Raw genomic sequence first — 21,752 nt, 5'->3', positions numbered from 1 at the left:
TATGGGCTTGTCGGTGTATTTTTGCTGTATGCTTTTCTACCCGTACTAAATCCTTTGCGATCTTTTTCAATGTGATTCAGATCACCCATGATAACTACATTTTCGGCGTATGGTAAGTCGTTCTTAACATTCTGGAGGGATTCATAGAATACTTCTCTTTTTTCTGATGGTCGACTTTGAGCGGTGCGTAGACTTTTATGAAACTTTTTTTTTTTTTGTCAGAAAGCCAAAATCCTCTCGTTTTTCTGTTCTACTCTCGTGATTCTTTGTGCTAATGTCTGCTCTTGCATTATATACGAATTGATAGTTATCATGCAAAACAATTCTGCCTTTTCTTGCAAGTCTTGTTTCACACAAAGCAAGTATGTCGACTTTCTTTTCCTTTATCATTAATATCAATTCCTCCTTTCCTCTAAATATTCCTACATTTAATGTAAAAATTCCGTGGGGAAAGTTCCAGAATTATTCAATAGTCAGGGTCCATTTCCTTTCGATGGTCGATCGAGGTTGATATCAGAGTTCCGAGGCAAAAAGTGAGTTTCTTGAGCACTATTTCCCGGTTCACTAGGCCTATTCCACACCATTCGAGACTATCAATTTGGTACCACGTGGCGTCCATTCCCTTTCGGCTACAGGTCCAGGTCCACATGATGAGGGTCTCCGCCAGTCGATGTCAACTATGGATGTTGCGCTCCTCCAGGTCGCAAACCACGGCTATTTTTCATCACATGAGAAAATAGGTCAATAACCCCTGACGTAGATCGAAGAAATTATATTTTTGGTAAAATTTTACTTTCGACCATTGTAGGAATATAGCAATACAAAATTAAATAGTAATTTTGTAAATTAAAATGTATAAATGTAATATGCAATTTTGTGTGCGGAAATGAAAATAAAAAAGTTGCTAAAAAAGATTTCTTAAGTAACGAAGTCGTGTACGACGAATGGTACGCCATGTTTGTTATGGTAAATGCCGACGTCGGAGAAATGAAAGGACGATAAATTTGTCTAAACTAAACTAACCTAACCTAACCTAACATGTGTTTAATAAATCATTACCTGCAAATTAGATGTCATCCGGCTCGTCGTCGTCGTCGTCGTCGTCGTCGTGAGAGACGTTGGCGGGCTTTTCAACCACTCTCTCAGCTTGCGGAGTATACAAATATTTTGCAAATGATTTGTTATCTTTAGGTTAGGTTAGGTTACGTTAGGTTAGTTTAGTTTAGTTTAGTTTAGACAAATTTATCGTCCTTTCATTTCTCCGACGTCGGCATCTACCATAACAAACATGGCGTACCATTCGTCGCACACGACTTCGTTACTTAAGAAATCTGTTTTAGCAATTTTTTTATTTTCATTTCCGCACACAAAATTGCATATCACGTTGATACATTTTAATTTACAAAATTACTGTTTAATTTTGTATGGCTATATTCCTACAATGGTCGAAAGTAAAATTTTACCATATTTTTGGCTGTCTTGAGTTCTATGACCAATAATAACAAGTTTTAGTTCCACGTCATCTGTGGGGAACCAAGAACTGAGTGATACAGGAAAGCGACCGCATGTTACTTTTTTATTCTTTTTACATTGAGACACACAACGAACGTAGGTACGCATCTATTCGCATCACACACACATACACGCACACACACACACACACACACACACACACACACACACACACACACACACACACACACACACACACACACACACACACACACACACACACACACACACACACACACACACACACACACACACACACACACACACACACACACACACACACACACACACACACACACACACACACACACACACACACACACACACAAACACCTCAAAACGAACAAACCAAAGACAGAAAAATGGAGAAAGAAGAAAATTAAAAGTGGCCTATTGATGGATTAATTTCAGGTCTGAACGAACTCAATGATCACCTGCTAGAAGAAAAACTAGCCATAATGGTAATTGTAGAGACTAAACTAAGAGATGAAATACCATCCATCGATAAAGAATAGGGACAAGAAACAGGGAGGAGGAATCATGTTCTTGGCCATGATAAAAGTCGAAGACAAGAATATGAAAAGTAGAAAGTTTGTGTTGACCTATGTGCTCCCGAAAACGAACGCTTGGAAAGAGAACGAACATACAAAAGTGCTAAAGATACAAGGAAATCACTAAATGAGATACTAATGGGCAGTGGTAATCTGGTAATTATGGGGGACTTCAATTGCAAAGAAATTTGTTGGGAAAACATGACAGTACGAGGAGGAGACTAGTGAAATACTAATGGGCAGTGGTAATCTGGTAATTGTGGGGGACTTCAATTGCAAAGAAATTTGTTGGGAAAACATGACAGTGCGAGGAGGAGACGACTTGTGCGGTAATGTACTGCTGGACATGACCATGGGCCAGTGAAGACACCAGATACAGAAGCAATGAAGAGCCGTCGAAACTAGATTTAACATTTACAATAGAACCTAAAATTGTGGACAAAATCAATTACATGACATATTATTAGTGCAAATTGAAGTCATCATTAATAGTAACTTCTAAACATGGCATTATTAGTATTATTTATTCATAGAACGGTCTAACTTTGTCATTATTAGTATGTTCTAAACTTGTCCTTATTAGTTCAAATTAAAGTGAGAGCACCTTCTAAACTTATAATTGTGAGTATATTCTAAATTATGAATACGCATTAAAGTTACTATTAATAGTACCTTCTAAATTTGTCATTATTAGGACACATTAAAATTTTCCTTAGTGGTACCTTGTAAGCTTGTCATTATTAGTATATTCTAAACATGTAGACACTAAAGTTAATCAATACTGTATTCTAAACTTCTCATTATTAATATAATCAGTACTTGCCATTGTTAGTATATTCTAAACTTTTCATTATTATTACACATTAAAGTTTTCATTAATAGTACCTTCTAAACTTCTCAATGTTAGTATATTCTAAACATGTCATTATTAGTATATTATAAATTTGTCATTTTTAGAATACTTTATGGCTATCAGTAATAGTTCCTCCTAAACCTGTTACTATTTGCATATTCTAAACTTATCATAATTAGTAGACAAGAAACTTTCATTATTAAAAAGTTGACATTATTATTATATCATAAACATTTCATTAATAATACAAATTAAAGTTTTTGTTATTAGTACCTTCTAAACTTATCATTATTGGTATATACTAAAAATGACAGTTTTAGAAGGAACTTTTAATGATAACCTTAAAGTTTAGTAATAATAACAAGTTTTGAATATACTAATAATGACAAGTTTAGAAAATACTATCAATTATAAATTTTCAATATACTAATAATGACAAGTTTAGAAAATACTATCAATTATAAATTTTCAATATACTAATAATGACAAGTTTAGAAAATCCTATTAATTTAGAATGTACTAATAAAAAGTTTAGAATAAAAGGTAATGGCAAGTTTAGAAGAATCTAATATTGATATAGCAATAATGATTAATTGAAAAGATCCTATTAATGATAATTTAAATATGAACTAATAATGGCACGTAATAATGAGAAGTTTAGAAGGTACTGTTAATGAAATACAAGTAATAAAACGTTTAGAATAAAAGATAATGAATCTAATACTCACATGTTTAAAATATAGCAATAATGATAAGTTTAAAAGATCCTATTAATGATAACTTAAATATGTACAAATAATGACACGTAATAATGAGAAGTTTAGAAAGTACTGTTAATGAAAACTTTCATGTGTACTAATAATGAAAGTTTACAATATACTAATTAAGACAAGTTTAGAATATACTAATGATAACAAGTTGAGAAGTTACTACAACTGTTAACTATAATATAATAATAATGACAAGTTATATTAATGATAAGTCTAAAGTGTTCTAAAAATGAGAACCTTAGAATATACTAATATATAGGTTCTGAAAGCACTGTTAATGAGTGCTAATAATGAGAATTTTAGAATGTACCAATAGTGATAAGTTTAGAGGGTGCTAATAACAAAAACTTTAATTTGTATTATTAATGAAAAAAGTATCATATAATGATAATAGCAACTTTCTAATAATGAAAGTTTCCTGTCTACTAATTATGATAAGTTTAGAATATACAAATAACAGGTTTAAAAGGAACTATTACTGATAGATATAAGGTATTCTAAAAATGACAAGTTATACTAATAATGGCATGTTTAGAATATACTAACATTGAGAAGTTTAGAAGGTACTATCAATGAAAACTTTAATGAAAAGTTTAGAATATACTAACAATGGCAAGTACTGCTAATATTAAAAATGAGAAGTTTAGAATACAGTATTGATGATAACTTTAGTGTCTACATGTTTAGAATATACTAATAATTATCATATAATGATAATAGCAACTTTTTAATTAAATTATTAATTAAAAACTAAATTAATTAGTTAATTATTAATTAATTAATTATTTAATTAATTAAATTAATTAATTTTAATTAATCAATTATTAATTGAATTACACAGGGGAACACTTTTTCAGTAACTTTGAGTTGCATTGGATATTTTAACGGATTTTGAAAGAGTTTTAGGCGCTGATTTCAAATCTGAAATTAGTTTTTCTCTACAAGCTCTAGTTTGTATGCAATTTGAGGTTAATGAAATTGTACATATGTGAACTTGCGTAAACCATGTATAAGCATTTTAACGTCCATATATATAGATAGCTTCTAATATTTTGATCATTCTTCTTTTGTTTCAGTTCAAACATGGCTTCCAGAATGAGACATCATTGCAGAAACAAGCCTGATGCCTTCTGCTACATATGTGGATGCTACACACTCAATCGTCAGAGACGTAACATATCCTCGTTCATCAAGCGTGCTTACAAGGCATATTTTGAAGTTCATCTTGGTGATCAAGACAAGCAATGGGCTCCTCATGTTGTGTGCCACAATTGTGAGGAAATGCTTCGAGACTGGACCAAAGGAAAACGCAAAGGTCTGCCTTTTGGAGTTCCAATGATTTGGCGCGAACCCACAACCATGTAACTGACTGTTATTTCTGCATGGTAAACACAACGGGTGTTGGGAAGAAAAACCGACATAAGATTACGTATCCGAACATTCCCTCAGCTATTCGGCCTGTTCCGCACTCTGAAGAAGTACCTGTTCCAGTTTTCAAAGGCTTGCCTTCATTGGACGATAAAGACATTGGACATGATACAAGCCAGCAAGACAGTTGTGACAGTGAATTATCAGAAAAGTGTTCACAATCGGAGGACTGTTCTTCAGACACTGAACCTTTCCCCGTCCCTAAGCCTCTTCCCCAGGCTGAACTGAATGATTTAGTGCGGGATTTAGGTCTTTCAAAGAAAGCAGCAGAGCTTTTGGCATCAAGATTACAAGGCAGAAATCTTGTTGATCACTCTGTTAAAGTATCATATTTCAGAAAGCGTGACCAGCTTTTTGTGACCTTCTTTTCAAAAGACAGACAGTTTGTTTACTGTCATGACATCCCAGGGCTTCTCAAAGAACTGGGTGTACCTTACTATAGTCCTGCTGAATGGAGACTCTTTTTAGACAGTGTTCTTTTACATAATGGCAATGTTTATGGAGCAGTACCTGTCGGTCACTCAGTGCATTTGCGGGAAGACTATGATGATATGAGAATGGTCATGGACTTATTAAAGTATCATGAGCACAATTGGATAATTTGTGTAGACTTAAAGATGGTCAACTTTCTTCTTGGACAACAGAAAGGTTTCACCAAGTTTCCATGTTTCCTCTGTATGTGGGACAGCCGAGCACGAGACAGACATTGGGTCCAGAAGGACTGGCCTATTCGTGACACCCTTGAAGCAGGCATGCCAAATATCATACAAGACCCAATTGTAAACAGAGATAAGATCATCTTTCCTCCTCTTCACATCAAATTTGGTTTGATGAAACAATTTGTCAAGGCACTGGAAACCGAAGGTGAATGTTTCCAACACATCATCACAGCTTTACCAGGGTTATCATTTGAGAAGATCAAAGCAGGCGTGTTTGATGGCCCACATATTCGAACCCTAATTCGTGATGATCAGTTTGTTGCTAAGATGACCGCTTTAGAAAGGGCAGCATGGTTATCCTTTGTGGCAGTCGTTCAGAACTTCCTTGGAAACAATAAGGCGGAGAACTACAGTGAACTTGTGAACAGAATGCTCCTCGCTTTTCGTGATCTCGGGTGCAACATGAGCATCAAGCTTCATTTTTTGAACAGCCACTTTGATCAGTTCCCTGACAACCTGGGGCTGTGAGTGACGAACAAGGAGAACGATTCCACCAAGACCTAAAGATCATGGAAGAACGCTACCAAGGGCGCTGGGACAAAAGTATGATGGCTGACTACTGCTGGAGCATTAAACGAAATTGCCCAGACGAAATGTACAAACGCAAAAGTTACAAACGCAAATTCCTGCCTGAAAAAAATACACAAAGAAATTGATAAGCTTCCATCAGCTGTGGTGATGTTCTGAAGGATGCTAATCTAACTTTGGGATAGATGTTCTGTTAATGTTCTGTTTCTTTTGCCTTAATAAATGTACAGAAATGGCTTTCATACTGTTTTAAGATTCAAGTGAACAAAAGAATTGTGGCTGATATTGCAATTTCCTATAATAACGAAAATTTAAAAAATAGATATAAATGTCAAATTGCATAAAATCTGTAGCTTGCAGACAAAACCCGACTTCAGATTTGAAAACAGCACACTCAAGTTGACTATAGAAAAGTTTTTTTTTAAATGCAACAAAATGAGTGTTCCCCAGTGTTATTAATTAAAAACTAAATTAAACAAAAAAATTATCATATAATGATAATAGCAACTTTCTAATAATGAAAGTTTCCTGTCTACTAATTATGATAATATTGGAATATACAAATAACAGGTTTAGAAGGAACTATTACTGATAGCTATAAGGTATTCTAAAAATGACAAGTTATACTAATAATATACTAATAATGGCATGTTTAGAATATACTAACATTGAGAAGTTTAGAAGATACTATCAATGAAAACTTTAATGAAAAGTTTAGAATATACTAACAATGGCAAGTACTGCTAATATTAAAAATGAGAAGTTTAGAATACAGTATTGATGATAACTTTAGTGTCTACATGTTTAGAATATACTAATAATGACAAGCTTACAATGTACCATTAACGAAAATTTTAATGTGTCCTAATAATGACAAATTCAGAAGGTACTACTAATAGTAACTTTAATGTGTATTGATAATTTAGAATATACTCACAATTATAAGTTTAGGTGCTATCAGATATAACTTTAATTTGAGCAAATAAGGACAAGTTTAGTACATACTAATAATGACAAATTTAGACCGTTCTATGAATAAATAATGTAATGTTAATGTAATGTAATGTTAAGTTACTGCTAATGATGACTTTAATGTGCACTAATAACATGTTTAGAATATACTAATAATGAGAAGTTTAGAAGGTACGATCAATTATAACTTTGATGTACTAAGAAGTTTAGAATATACTAAATGACAGGCTTAGACAGATCTACTAATGATATATTTAATTTGTACTAATCACAAATTTAAAATGTACTATTGATGACAAGGTTAGAATATTTTAAGAACGATAATTTTAATGTGTTTTAATAAGAAGAGGTTTATAATATCCAAATAATGAAAAATTAGGAAGGTATTTTTAATGATAACTTTAATGTCTACTAATAATGACAAATTTAGAATATACTATTAATGATTACTTAAATGTGTACTAATAAGGCAAGTTTATAATATACTAATGATGTCAAGTTACTGTTAAGGTAGAAGGTACTGTTAACGTGTACTAATAATACTAGAATATACAATAATGACAAGTTTAGAAGATACTACTACTAATAGCTTTAATATGTATGGATAATGACAAGTTTATAAAATACTAATAAAGAAAAGTTAAAAAACAGCAATAATGACATGTTTAGAAGGTTATATTAATGATAACGTTAATGTGTAATGACATGTTTGAGTTATATTAATAATGCAAAGTTTAGAAAATACTAACATTATCAATGATTTGTTTTGAATAAACTAACAATGTCACGTTCAGAAGATTAACATGTACTAATACTCACAAGTTTAGAATATAGCAATAATGACAAGTTTAGAAAAAATGATAAACTTTGGAATATATTAGTTTTGCCAAGTTTAGAATATACTAATAGTGATAAGTGTCCTTATAGTTTTAACATGTACTAATAATGAAAAATTTAGAAGGTAATTCTAATCATAACTTTAATGTGTACTAATAATGACAAGTTAAGAATATACTGATAATGACAACTTTAGAATATACTATTAATGATTAATTTAATGTGTACTAATATGGCAAGTTTGTAATATACTAATGATGTCAAGTTAAGAAGGTAATATTGATAATAACGTTAATGACAAGTTTAGAATATACTAATAACGATGTTTAGAAGATACTGTTAACGTGTACTATTAGTACAAGTTTAGGAGATACTACTAATAATAGTTTTAATATGCATCAATAACGACAAGTTTATAATATAAAAATAAAGAAAAGTTTAGAATACACTAATACTGACAAGTTTGGAAGGTGTTGTGATGGATAAGTTTAATGTGTGCTAATAAAGAAAAGTTTATAATATACCAACAATAACAAATAAAGAAGGTGCTATTAGCTATAACTTTAAGGTGTCCTAATAATGACAAAATTAGAATATACTGATAACGACATGTATAGAAGAAATGTACTAATAACCACAGGTTTAGAATGTATATACAATTAAAAGTTTAGAATCTACTAAGATTGATAAGTTTAGAAGATACTCTTCAAGATAACTTTACTGTGTAGATGTAAGAGGCCGGTAGTTGTACGAATGGAAATTAGGTTGAGAAATACACGGGTATTGAAATGCTGAGTCAACGAGTCAAGACTCGACGCCTACTGTTTGATAACATTGAAGGCGCCGTTCTGTCTACATAAACACGGCCGACGGAGGTGACTGTTTTATAATTGCTGATGTAATCAATTCAATGTTAGCGGCAGACCATTTGCGCAATGACGTCACCTCATGCTCACGCTTATGCTCTTGCTTTTGCTTATGCAGCAATATTTCTGGAAGGACTGTAACAGCCTCTCGGATTGGAGGTAAATGGGTATAAAAACCAATATTATTGGCTAAAAAGGAAAAGACACGCCCTTAAGGTGTGTCACTTGTTTTGAAAAGTAAAAGACTATTGGACGAATAAAAAAGTGACGTCTGAACGAAGGTGGTCTGGCGTCGTCTCGGGCAGTCGAGAGAGAGATCCTGAGTGTACCAAAACAGTATAATTATAGGGGAAAGAAAAGAAAACTAATCCATTTTCCTTAACCTCAGGACTGATTTGAAGTACATGCCAATTACTAGGCATGGGGCCTACTGCATAAGAAGAACTTGAAGATATGACGTAACGAAGGCAAGGGGCCTTGTGAGTGAAATTAAGAGACTACTATAGTGTAACGGTCGAGGACCGACAGTGGTGGTGACAGTGGTTACAAAGGAGGTGAAAGTAGAAATAATGACAAGTGTGGAATATACTAATAATGATAACTTTATTTTGTACTAATAATGACAAGTTTAGCATATAAGTTTACAGGGTACTATTAATGATAACTTTAATGTGTATTAATAAATATAAGTTTCGAACATACTAATAATGACAACTTTAGAAGGTAATATATATGATAATTAGAATATACTAAGAATAACATATTCAGTCGGAACTATTGGTGATAACTTTAATATCAAAAGTTTAGAATATATTAATAATGAATATTGTCGATAGTACTATCAATGATATATACAACAATAATCAATACTCAAAATTTTAGAAAATGATATTTATAATAACTTTAATATGTTTCAATAATGACAATTTTAGAAGGTTCTATTAGATATCTTTGAATAATTTGATCTGTATTAATGATGAAAAGTTTAGAATATACTAACAATGACAACCATAGAATATCAGCATAATATTAATAGGGACAAATTTATGATATTCTAATTATGACAAGTTTAGAAGGTATTATTAATGATAGCTTTAATGTGTACTAGTAATAACAAGTTTAGAATATACTAATGACAAGTCTAGAAGGTACTATTGCATGATAACTTTAATGTGCACTAATAATGACAAATTTAGAAATAGCAATTTTGTAGTATACAAATAATGTCAAGTTTAGAAGGTATAGCATTAATGTGACAAGTTTACAATATACTTATAATGCAAGGCACAGTTAATGATGCTTTTATGTGTACTAATAATGGAAAGACTAGAATATTCCAATGTTAAAATATACTAATAATGGCAAGTTTGTAATATACTAATAATGACTAGTTTAAAAGATATATTAATAATGCATTTAACTTTGACAACTTTAGAAGGTATTATTAATAATAACTTTAATGTGTACTAATAACAAGAAGTTTACAATATACTAATAAAAAGAGGTTTAGAAGGAATAGGTATGAGTACTAATAATGAAAAGATATACCAATAATTAAAAGTTTAAAGGGTACTGTAATGGCAAGTTTGTAATATACTAATAATGACTAGTTTAAAAGATATAAATAATGCATTTAACTTTGACAACTTTAGAAGGTATTATTAATAATAACTTTAATGTGTACTAATAACAAGAAGTTTACAATATACTAATAAAAAGAGGTTTAGAAGGAATAGGTATGAGTACTAATAATGAAAAGATATACCAATAATTAAAAGTTTAAAGGGTACTGTTCTATATGTTACTATAATTATTAACTATACGTAATAATAATGGCAAGTTTAGAATTTGGAATATACTAATAATAATAAGTTTAGAAGGTACTAATAATGATAACGTTAATATGAACTAATAATGACAAGTTTAGAATATATAAAGAAAATCTAGGAGTAATAATGAAAAAATTAGAATATAGTAATTATGACAAGTTTAGAATATAACAATAAAAACAAGATTAGAAGGTATTTTTAAAGATAACATTAATGTGTAGTAATCATGAGAATTTTAGAATATACTAATAATGAAGAGTGTGAAAATACAATTTATATATTTATTGCGTACTAATAATGACAAATAGAGAATATACCTATAACGACAGGTTGAAAAGGAACTATTAATGATAACTTTAATGTGTACTAATAAAAACAAGTTTAGAATATATATTCTAAACTTGTTTTTATTAGTACACATTAAAGTTTAGTAGTGATAAGTTTTAACGATAATGATAACTTTAATGTGTAATGATATTGACAAGTTTAGAATATAATAATAAGTTTAGAACACACTAATAATGCCAGGTTTAGAAAATACTAATAAAAACAGGATTAGTAGGTACTAATAATGTCAAACTTGGAATATAGTAATAATGAAAAGATTAGAAGATACTATCAGTGATAAGTTTACTGATAATGACGAGTTTTGAATATACTAATAACAACATCTTTAGAATATACTAGTTTAAACTATAATAATAATGACAAGGTTTAATGACAATTTTAACATATACGAATATTGCCAAGATTAGAATATACTAATAATGACAAGTTTAGAACATACTAATAATGACATGTTTAGAATATTCCAATGTAGACATGTTTAGAATATACGTATAATGAGAAATTTGGAAAGTACAATTAATGATAACTTTAATGTGTACTAATAATGAAAGGTATAGAACATTCTAATGATGACAAGTTTAAAAGTCACTATTAATGATATCTTTGATGGGTACTAATAATGAAAAGTTTAGAATATTCCGATAATGACAAGTTTAGAAGATACTACTAATAATGACGAGCTTAAGATATACTAATAATTAAAAATTTAAAGGGATAAATTTCGAAGGTACTATTAATGGCTTTATTAGTATGTTCTAAACTTATCATTAATTTAGAATGTTTAGAATATTCTAGTTTGAATGATAATAATAAAGACAACTTTAACATGATATTGCCAAGTTTAGAATATACTAATAAAGATAAGTTTAGAACGTCCTATTAATGATAAATTTAATATGAAGTATTAATGACAAGTTTAGAATATACTAATGATGACAAGTTTAGAATATACCAATGAAGACATGTTTAGAATATACATGTTTAGAATATACTGAAGTTTAGATAGTACTATTAATGATAACTTTAATGTGTACTAATAATGAAAAGTATAAAACATTCTAATGATGAAGATTTAAAAAGTGTGATGTGTACTTGTAATGACAAGTTTAGAACATACTAATAATGACAGGTTTAGAAGATACTATTTACTATACTATCCTATTTAAAGGGTACTGTTAATGACAAGTTTAGAAGGTACTATTAATTACTTTAATTTTTACTAATGATAAGTTTAGAACATACTAATAATGCCAAGTTAGAATGTACTAATAAAACAAGATTAGAAGGTACTTTTAATGATGAAATAATGGCAAATTTGGAATATACCAATAATAAAGATTATGATATACCATTAATGATAGGTTAAGTAATAATTACGAGTTTTGAATATTCTATTAATGACATGTTTAGAATATACTAGTTTAAATTATGATAATGACAAAGTTAGAATAATGACAACTTTAGCATATTGCCAGGCTTAGAATATACTAATGATAACGTCCTATTAATGATAGATTTGATATGATATATTATGACAAGTTTAGAACATACTAATGGAAAGTATAAAACACTCTAATGATGACATGTTTAAAAGGTACTATTAATGATATCTTTGATGTGTACTAATAATGATAAAAGTAGAATTTCTAGTAATGACAGGTTTAGAAGATATTACTACTGATAACTAATATTAACGCGTATAGAATATACTAAGAATTATTAGAATATACTGATAATGGCATGTTTAGAATATACTAATGATGACAAGCTTAGAAAGTAATATTTATGATAACTTCAATGTTTACTAATAATAACAAATTTAGAATATACTAATAATAAGAAGTGTGCGATTAATGATAAATTTTATTTGCACTGCACAAATAATGACAAATTTAGAATGTGGTAATAATCGGTACTTTTGATAACTTTATTGTGCTGTCAAGATTAGAATATAATAGTAATAATAATTTTAATGTATATTGATATTGACAATATATCTTTAACATGTACGATTAAAGAAAGTTTAGAATAATGACATTATGACAAGTTTAATGTGTCATGATGTCATATTCAAAAGGTACAATTAATTGACTAATTAATGTTTGAATTATACTAATAATGACAAGTTGAAAAGGAATTATCAATGATAACTTTAATATGTTCTAGTAATGACAAGTTTAGAATATACGATTAATGTGTACTAATAATGACAAGTTAAGATTATGGTATTAATGATAATGCTAACGAGTGCTATTAATGACAAGTTTAGGATATACCCATAACGACAAGTTCAGAAGATTCTTTTAATAATAACTTAAATATGTAGTAAGAAGCTACTTATAATGTGTATTAATTATGAAAGTTGAGAATATACTATTATGAGTAAGTTTGTAATATACTAATAATGACAAGTTTAGAAAGTACTGTTAATGGTAAGTTTAATGTATATAGAAAATACTAATAATAAGTTTACAAGATACCGTTAATACTAATAATGATAATTATAGAACATACTAATAATGATCAGAAAAAGATACTACTAATGATAACTTTAATTGTGCTATTAATGACAAGTTTAGAATATACTAATAATGAAATTTAAAGAATATTCTATTAATGATAACTTTAAAGTGTACCAATAGTGACAAGCTTAGAATATGAAAGATAATTATATGTTTAGAAAGTATTATTAATAATAACTCTAACAAGTTTAGAAGGTACCATTAATGATAACTTTAATATGCACTAGTAATTGCAATTGTAGAGGATACTGATAATAACAAATATTATGAAAGTTGAGAATATACTATTATGGATAAGTTTATAATATACTAACAATGACAAGTTTAGAAAGTTTAATGTATAGTAATGATGATACGTTAAAAATATACTTATAATGACGAGTTTAGAGCATACTAATAATGACAAGTTTACAAGATACTGTTAATGATAACCAATACTAATAATGATAATTATATAACATACTAATAATGATCTGATTAAAGATACTATTAATGATAACTTTAATTGTACTATTAATGACAAGTTTAGAATATACTAATAATGAAATTTTAGAATATTCTATTAATGATAACTTTAAAGTGTACTAATAGTGACAAGCTTAGAATATGAAAAATAATTACGTTTAGAAAGCACTATTAATGATAACTTATAATCACATGTTTAGAATATACTAATAAGGACAAATTTAGAAGGTACTATTAATGATAACTTTAATATGCACTAATAATGGCAATTATAGACGATACTGATAATTACAAATATTAGAAGGTAATATCAATGAGTGTACTAATAATGACAAAGTTAGAATATACCAATCATGTATATTAATACTAACAAGTTTAGAATATAATAATGACAAGTTTAGAATATATCTAATGAACACTATAAATGAAAAGTTTAGAACATGCCAATTAAGATGTGTTTAGAATATTCTAATGGTTAGAAAGTAATATTAATGATAACTAATGTGTACTAATAAGGATAATTATAGAATATACTAATAATGATCAGATTAAAGATACTATTAATGATCATTTTAATGTGTGCTATTAATGACAAGTTTAGAATGGTAATTTTAATGTGTTCTAATGTGCTCCAATAAAAAAAGGGAAAATTCCTTTAATGATAGTTGTAGCATGTACTAATAAAAAAATTAAAAGTATTTTTGATAAGACAAGTTTACAATATACTAATGATGTCAAGTTAAGAAGGTAATATTGATAATAACGTTAATGTGTACTAATAACGACAAGTTTAGAATATACTAATGTTTAGAAAAAACTCTTAATGTGTACTATTAATACTAGAATATACAAGTAATGAAAAGTTTAGAAAATACTACTAATAGTAACTTTAATATGTAGCAATAATAACAAGTTAATAATATACTAATAAAGAAAAGTTTAGAATACACTAATACTAACAAGTTTGGATAAGTTTCATGTGTACTAATAATGACAAGTTTATAATGTACTAACAATGACAAATTAAGAAGGTGCTATTAATTTAATGAGTCCTAATAATGACAAAACTTTAATATATACTAATAATCAAAGGTTTAGAATATATAAAGTGTACTAATAATCAGAAGTTTACAATATACTAATAAGCAGAGGTTACAATATACTAATGATATATACAATATATAATATAATATAATATAATATAATATAATATAATATAATATAATATAATATAATATAATATAATATAATATAATATAATATAATATAATATAATATAATATAATATAATATAATATAATATAATGTAATGTAATGTAATATATACAAATATAAAATATATAATATATACAAATATATAATAATATAATATAATATATACAATATATAATATGTACAATATACTAATAATCAGAGGTTTAGGTACAGATATGAAAAGATTAGTATATACCAATAATTCAAAGTTTAAAAGGTACTGTTCAAGATAACTTTAATTTGTACTAATAATAAGCAAGTTTACAATATACTAATAAAGAAAAGTTTAGAAGATAAATGATAAATTCAGTATATACTAATAGTAAAATACTAATAATAAAAATTTAGAATATGGTAATAACAACAAGTATAGAATGCACTATTAATGATAACTTTAATGTGTGACAAGTTTAGAAGGTACTGTTAATAAAATACAAATAATAAAACGTTTAGAATAAAAGATAATGACTAGTTTAGAAGAATCTAATACTCACATGCTTAAAATATAGCAATAATGATAAGTTTAAAGGATCCTATTAATGATAACTTAAATATGTACAAATAATGACACGTAATAATGAGAAGTTTAGAAAGTACTGTTAATGAAAACTTTCGTGTGTACTAATAATGAAAGTTTTCAAAATACTAATTAAGACAAGTTTAGAATACACTAATAATAACAAATTGAGAAGTATAACTGTTAGTTATGATATAATAATAATCACAAGTTTAGAAGGTATTAATGATAAATCTAATGTGTTCTAAAAATGACAAGCTTAGAATATACTAATATATAGGTTCTGAAGGCACTGTTAATGAGTGCTAATAATGATAATTTTAAAATATACCAATAGTGATAAGTTTAGAAGGTGCTAATAAAAAAAAACTTTAATTTATATAATTTATGAAAAGTTTATCATATAATGATAATAGCAACTTTTTAATAATGAAAGTTTCCTGTCTACTAATTATGATAAGTTTAGAAAGTACAAATTGTAACAGGTTTAGAAGGAACTATTACTGATACCTATTCTAAAAATGACAAGTTATAATTTACTAACAATGGCCAGTACTGCTAATATAAAAAATGAGAAGTTTAGAAACAGTATTGATGATAACTTTAGTGTCTACATGTTTAGAATATACTAATAATGACAAGCTTACAATGTACCATTAACGAAAATTTTAATGTGTCCTAATAATGACAAATTTAGAAAGTACTACTAATTAATGATTTAGAATATACTCACAATTATAAGTTTAGAAGGTGCTATCAGATATAACTTTAATTTGAACTAATAAGGACAAGTCTGGAACATACTAATGATGACAAAGTTAGACGTTCTATGAATAAATAATGACATGTTTAGAAGTTACTATTAATGTGCACTAATGTGCACTAAAAACATGTTTAACATGTTTTAACAATGAGAAGTTTAGAAGGTACGATCAATTACTAATAAGGAGAAGTTTAGAATATACTAAATGACAGGCTTAGACGGATCTACTAATGATATATTTAATTTGTACTAATAATCACAAATTTAAAATGTACTATTGATGACAAGGTTAGAATATTTTAAGAACGATAATTTTAATGTGTTCTAATAAGAAGAGGTTTATAATATCCAAATAATGAAAAATTAGGAAGGTATTTTTAATGATAACTTTAATGTCTACTAATAATGACAAGTTTAGAATATAGTAATAATGACAAATTTAGAATATACTATTAATGATTACTTAAATGTGTACTAATAAGGCAAGTTTATGATATACTAATGATGTCAAGTTACTGTTAAGGTAGAAGGTACTGTTAACGTGTACTAATAATACTAGAATATATAAATAATGACAAGTTTAGAAGATACTACTACTAATAGCTTTAATATGTATGGATAATGACAAGTTTATAAAATACTAATAAAGAAAAGTTAAAAAACAGCAATAATGACATGTTTAGAAGGTTATATTAATGATAACGTTAATGTGTAATGACACGTTTGAATTATATTAATAATGCAAAGTTTAGAAAATACTAATACTATCAATGATTTGTTTTGAATAAACTAACAATGTCATGTGTAGAAGACACTACTACTTTAACATGTACTCACAAGTTTAGAATATAGCAATAATGACAAGTTTAGAAAAATGATAAACTTTGGAATATATTAGTTTTGCCAAGTTTAGAATATACGAATAGTGATATGTGTACTAGGTCCTAATAGTTTTAACATGTACTGATAATGAAAAGTTTAGAAGGTATTTCTAATGATAACTTTAATGTGTACTAATAATGACAAGTTTAGAATATACTATTAATGATTAATTTAATGTATACTAATATGGCAAGTTTAAAAGGTAATATTGATAATAACGTTAATGTGTACTAATAATGACAAGTTTAGAATATACTTATAATGATGTTTAGAAGGTACTGTTAACGTGTACTAATACAAGTTTAGGAGATACTACTAATAATATTTTTAATATGTATCAATAACGACAAGTTTATGATATATAAATAAAGAAAAGTTTAGAATACACTAATACTGACAAGTTTGGAAGGTGTTATGATTGATAAGTTTAATGTGCACTAATAATGAAAAGTTTATATTATACCAACAATAACAAATCAAGAAGGTGCTATTAGGTGCTATTAAGGTGTCCTAATAATGACAAAATTAGAATATACTAATAACGAAATGTATCGAAGAAATGTACTAATAACCACAGGTTTAGAATGTTTAAAAGTTTAGAATCTACTAAGATTGACAGGTTTAGAAGATACTCTTCAAGATAACTTTGATGTGTAGAAATAATGACAAGTACTAATTATGATAAGTTTAGAAGGTTCTAGTAATGATAACTTTATTTTGTACTAATAATGACAAGTTTAGCATATAAGTTTACAAGGTACTATTAATGATAACTTTAATGTGTATTAATAAATACATGTTTCGAACATATTGATTAAGTTTAGAAATTACTAATAATGACAACTTTAGAAGGTAATATATATGATAACTTTAATTTGTACTAATAATGACCAGAACGTACTGACAAATTTAGAGTATAAATGAAAACTTTAATGTCTTCTAATAATTAATGTTTGAAAAATACTAATATTGAAAAGTTTAAAGGCACTGTTAATGATAACTTTAATATGTACCAATAATCACAAGTTTACAATTTTGTGATATTTACAAGTTTTGGTGGTTATATTAATGTGTAATAATAGTGTAGTAATAGTAATAAATAGTAATAATAATAATAATAGTAATAATAGTAATAAATAGTAATGTGTAGTAATATATTAATGTGTAGTAAACGTTAATGTGTAGTAATAATGACACGTTTGAATCATATTAATAATGCAAAGTTTAGAAAATTCTAGTAATAGCAAAATCAGAAGTTGCTATTAATGATAAATATAATACGTACTAATAATGATTAGTTTTGAATAACCTAACAATATCATGTTTAGAAGACACTACTAATGGTAACTTTAACATGTATTAATCCTCACATGTTTCGAATATACCAATAATGACAAGTTTAGAATAATGATAAAGTTTGGAATATATTAGTATTGCCAAGTTTAGAATATACTAATAATGATATGTATACAAAGTCCTAATAATGATAACTCTAATGTGTACTAATAATGACAAGTTTGGAATACCCAAGAAGATATGTTTAGTATATACTAATACTGATATGTTTCGAACAATGATAACATTAGAAAGTATTGTTAATGATGATTTTAATATGTTCTAATAATGAGGGTTTAGAACATGCAAATATTGACAAGCTTTAATTTGTACTAATAATGACAAGTGTAGAATATACTAATGATGACAAATTTAGAGCTTGCAGGTTTATTAGTATTTTCTAAACCTTACGTTGTTAATATATTTCAAATGTGTCATTATTACTACACATTAACATTATCATTAATGTAACCTTCTGTACATGTCATTATTAAAATATTGTAAACCTATTCATTAAAGTTATAATGAATAGTGCCTTTAAAATTGTCATTATAATTTTGTCATTGTTCGGATATTCAACTTTCATTATTAGTATAGTATATATATATATATATATATATATATATATATATATATATATATATATATATATATATATATATATATATATATAACATTATTATTAGTATATTCTAAAATTATCATTATTAGTATATTCTAAAATTATCATTATTAGTATATTCTAAAATTATCATTATTAGTATATTCTAAAATCATCATTATTATATTCTAAAGTTGTGATTATTGATACAAACTTGTCTTATCATACCTTGTAAACAAAATAAAGTTATCATTAATAGAACCTTTCAAACTTATTGTTATTAGTATAATCCACAATTGTCACTATTTCTACACATTAAAGTTATCTTTAACAGTATCTTCTAAACTTGTCAATCTTGTCAATATTTAACACTTGACACTTAGTACCCATTAAAGCTTGTCAATTTTATGCTCTATACCCTCATCATTAGTACACATTAGTTATCACTAACAATACTTTCTTAAGTGGTCATTGTTCGTAAATTCGAAACATCATTATTAGTAAATACTAAACATATCTTCTTCGGTATTCTAAACTTTATTAGTATACATTAAAGTTATCATTACTAGGACCTTGTATCCTTATCATTATTAGTATATTCTTAACTTGGTAATAATAATATATTCCGAGTTTATCATTATTCTAATCTTGTCATCATTAGTATATTCTAAACTTTTGAATATTAGTACATATTAAAGTTATCATTAGTAGTGTCTTCTAAACATGTTATTGTTAGTATATTCAAAACTAATTATTAGTGCGTATTATAGTTAAAAGAGAACTAATAGTGAAAAGTTTACAAAATACTAGTAATGACATGTTTAGAATGTACTTCTAATGATAACTTTAATATGCACTAATAGTAACAAGTTTAGAATATACTAAAAATAACATGTACAAGTTTAGAAGGTATTATTAACAATAGCTTTAATGTGACAAGTTTACAATATACTTATAATGCAAGGCACAGTTAATGATAACTTTTATGTGTACTAATAATGGAAAGACTAGAATATACCAACAATGACTTTAATGTGTACTAATAATGAAAAAATTAAAAGATACTAATAATGGCAAGTTTGTAATATACTAATAATGACTAGTTTTAAAGATATATTAATAATGCATTTAACTTTGACAAGTTTAGAAGGCATTATTAATAATAACTTTAATGTGCACTAATAATAATCAGAGGTTTAGAAGGTATAGGTATGTGTACTAATAATGGAAAGATTAGAATATACCAATAATTACAAGTTTAAAGGGTACAGTTCAAAACAACTTTAATTTGTACTAATAATAAGCAAGTTTGTAATATACTAATAAAGACAAGTTTAGAATGCACTCTAATGAATTTAATGTGTACTAATAATAAAACGTGTAGAATATGGTAATGATAACAAGTTTAGAAGGTACTATTGAGATCTTTGATGTGTACTAATAGTGACAAGTTTAGTATATAGTAATAATGAGAAATTTAGAAGGTACTATCATTGACAAGTTTAGAATGCACTAATAATGAAATACAAACAAATACAAAAACTAAAAAATACAAAAATTAAAGATATATGAAAATATAAAACATATACAAATACAAATGTATAGGCTATTAATAATATCTTTAATGTGTTCTGAAAATGAAAAGTTTAGAATATACCAATAATAATTTTAGAATAAGCTAATAATGAAAATTTTAGAATGTACTTTTAACGATAACTTTAATGTGTACTAGTAATGATAGGTTAAAGGTACTATTAATAGTAACTTTAAAGTGAACTAATATTTAGAGTATACTAATATTAAGTTTAGGATATACAAATAAAGACCGGAATGACAACTTTAATGTGTACCAATAATGAGATGTTTAGAATATACTATAAATGAAAATTTTATAAGGAACTATTAATGATAACCTTACAGTTTAGTAATAATGACAAGTTTAGAATATACTAGTAATGACAAGTTTAGAAAGTACTATTAATGATAACTTTAGTGTAATAATACTGAAAAGTTTAATATACAAATAATAAAAAGTTAAGAATGAAAAATAATGACAAGTTTATTGACATGTTTAAAATATAGCAATAATGATCATTTTAAAAGATCCTATTAAATTATATCTTTAATGTATACTAATAATGGCACGTAATAATAAGAAGTTTAGAATATACTGTTAAGTTTAGAATATACAGTACTAATA

Source organism: Oratosquilla oratoria, chromosome 17 (genome assembly GCF_046742065.1).
Source record: "Oratosquilla oratoria isolate Oo_2021 chromosome 17, ASM4674206v1, whole genome shotgun sequence".
NCBI lineage: Eukaryota > Metazoa > Arthropoda > Malacostraca > Stomatopoda > Squillidae > Oratosquilla > Oratosquilla oratoria.
Note: the sequence above shows the minus strand (reverse complement) of the source record.